Below are 2,966 nucleotides of genomic sequence, written 5' to 3'. Positions count from 1 at the left end.
GCTCCTGATGGACGGCATTGTCCACGGTCATGGACGCGCCGCATCCAGAATAATTTTAGACTCCCTCCCAGCGGAGCTGACAGGATGTCAGTCGCTTTGTGTCTTCTTGGAACGCCGAGCCCGACTGTCAGAGCGGCGGCGGCGCTTCGTCGCCTCGCCTGACCTCGACTTCCTGGTCCAGAGGAGAACCTGGAGCGCCGAGTCAAGGACGAGGAACCAGCACAGCCAGGGAAGGAAAACAGCTTCCACAACGAAGATTAACGAACTTTTCCTGACCTTTGACCTCTTAGAGGAAGGTCATCCCTGATGGTTCCTTACGTTCTGGACCGGTTCTGTTCTGTGGATGGTCCAAACCCGAGAACGGAACAACGGCAGAGAAAATGACCAGCAGCTCCTGCAGAAGGCTGGGCGTCTTGAGCTAAGCTAATCATTGAACTGGAAGTTTACAAAAAGTACATTAGCTAAGAAGCTAACGAAGCTAAGAGCGCTAAACGTTTTCAAAGTTCATCTCAACATTTTACTGTTGAAAACTTTCTCTTTCAATCACCTTCTGGCATATAAACGCTGCTTTTCTTCTGTTTTGTAGAATCAGAATATACTTTATTGTTCACTAGAGGAAATCTGTCGGGGACTGAAGGGCAGCAGCAGCAGCAGCTGCCAAACAGACAACAAAGACACATAAAGTCATATAAACAGCTGGAAACGTCGACTACATAAAAACTACAACTGAACCCAAAACTATTGCACAAATTCCAGGCCTCAACTTCCTGTCTGTTTCAAATTTGAATAAAATTTAGTTGGAGGAAAAGCTCATTGTCCGCAGACAGGATGTGGAACAGATCCAGCAGTGCCCAACAACTGTAACTGGATGTGTGTGTGTGTGTGTGGGTGTGGGGGTGTGGGTGTGTGTGTGTGTGTGTGTGTGTGTTTATGTTCTGCAGAACAGCAACCTGCTGTTAAAAAGCATCTATGTTGAGCCAGGACCGACTCCTTTTAATGCTTTCCCATTTTAAAACAAATTTAATAAATAAAAAATAGTAAAAATGCTAAAGAGCTAAATGAAAAATTAGCTCCACTATTAGCGCATTAGCAGGAGAGGAGCAACCATAAAAAAATATGTTCTGCTGATGGTTTCAGATCAGACGGGGCTCCCGCCGTGATCGACCAATCAGAGCGCTTCTTCTCCTCAAATCAGAGAGTTTCCATCCTCCAATCAGAGCGCTTTCATCGACCAATCAGAGCGCTTCTCCTCCAATCAGAGCTTCCATCCTCCAATCAGAGCGCTTCCTACTGGCTGGTTTTTAGTCTGTCCATCAGGAACCCAGAGTGATCTGGTGACAGCAGAGTGACGCTGTTAGAGTTTATCTCTGTGGAAGAAAACCCAAGTTGGACCAACAGGAAGCAGATTCTCTGCTGCCTGCAGCACCGAGAGGTCAAGAGGTCACGGCTAACATGCTATCAGAACGAGACGGGCGGCTTGTTCTAACCGCTGGTCATCTCCTCAAGGCAACTCCGTTTCACACTGCGGTTCTGTTTGGTTTTTGATTTTTCCACTAAGTACAGAATTTATTTCATTTCAGATAATCTATGAAGTCAGTTTGTAATTATATTGTGTGTTTAGTAATTAGAATAAAAACTTATTTCCTCCAGTCTGTAAGTCTGAGTGGAGCTTCTGAAGTTTGTTACTCTGAATGTTTTTATTAAAAATTATAACTTTATATCACTGAGAGAATATTATCACTATAAATATATTTATTTCATTTTAGATGTTTAACATTTAACTTGCATGTTAATAAATATAGTTAATATTCACATTTTAATATCTCCTTCACTTCTACATAATTACATGTTAATAAAAAACTGTAGATATTTCCATCCAAGCATCTGTTTATTTTGTTAGATGGATATTTCAGATCCATTAGTTTTATTCAGATGAACGTCTAAAACCTCCTGCAGGACGCCTCACCGTCTGGAGAACCCGAAAAGCTTCAACGTCTGGAGAACCTGAAAAGCTTCAACGTCTGGAGAACCTGAAAAGCTTCACCGTCTGGAGAACCCGAAAAGCTTCACCGTCTGGAGAACCCGAAAAGCTTCAACGTCTGGAGAACCTGAAAAGCTTCAACGTCTGGAGAACCTGAAAAGCCTCGTCGTCTGGAGAACCCGAAAAGCTTCAACGTCTGGAGAACCTGAAAAGCTTCAACGTCTGGAGAACCCGAAAAGCTTCAAAGTCTGGAGAACCCGAAAAGCTTCAAAGTCTGGAGAACCCGAAAAGCTTCAAAGTCTGGAGAACCCGAAAAGCTTCAACGTCTGGAGAACCTGAAAAGCTTCAACGTCTGGAGAACCTGAAAAGCTTCAACGTCTGGAGAACCCGAAAAGCTTCAACGTCTGGAGAACCTGAAAAGCTTCAACGTCTGCGTTTCCTCTGAGGTTGGTTTGAATCCAGGCTGGTTGTTCTTCCGGCAGCTCTGTGACTCTGTTCAGTCTGAATGAAGATCTTTGTCTGAAGATGAAAATGTTCTGATTCTGTGACTGAATCGTGTCGTTTCACCTGAACGCCACACGAAGCGTTGAATGGCTCTGCGCTTCCTGCTGCTGTTAAAATCCCATCTGGGTGATGATGAAGCTGATGATGCTGATGGTGATGATGACGACAAAGCTGCAGCATCGTTTCATTGTGTTTGCGTTGCTGCTCGTGTTTCTCTGACCTGTTATCTGCGACGTGTGAGGAAATCTGTGCAGCAGGCGGATCAATCTGAGCTCCTCATGAAAATGTTTCCAAACATCGACATGAATTTTAAACTCGCCGCTCGGAGCAGCCGCTTCTCTGCTTCTGTTTCCACCAGAACCGGTCCAGACTCTGAGCTGCAGGGGAAACTTTGACTCTTCCTTCATTGAACAGGAAGTGTGCTCCTTTAACCTGCACAGTTTAGATCTGAATGCTGACAAGAGGTCTCACTCTGACTGAA

The sequence above is a fragment of the Xiphophorus hellerii genome, chromosome 20, assembly GCF_003331165.1.
Source record: "Xiphophorus hellerii strain 12219 chromosome 20, Xiphophorus_hellerii-4.1, whole genome shotgun sequence".
Taxonomy (NCBI): Eukaryota; Metazoa; Chordata; class Actinopteri; order Cyprinodontiformes; family Poeciliidae; genus Xiphophorus; species Xiphophorus hellerii.
This window is presented reverse-complemented; position numbering follows the sequence as displayed.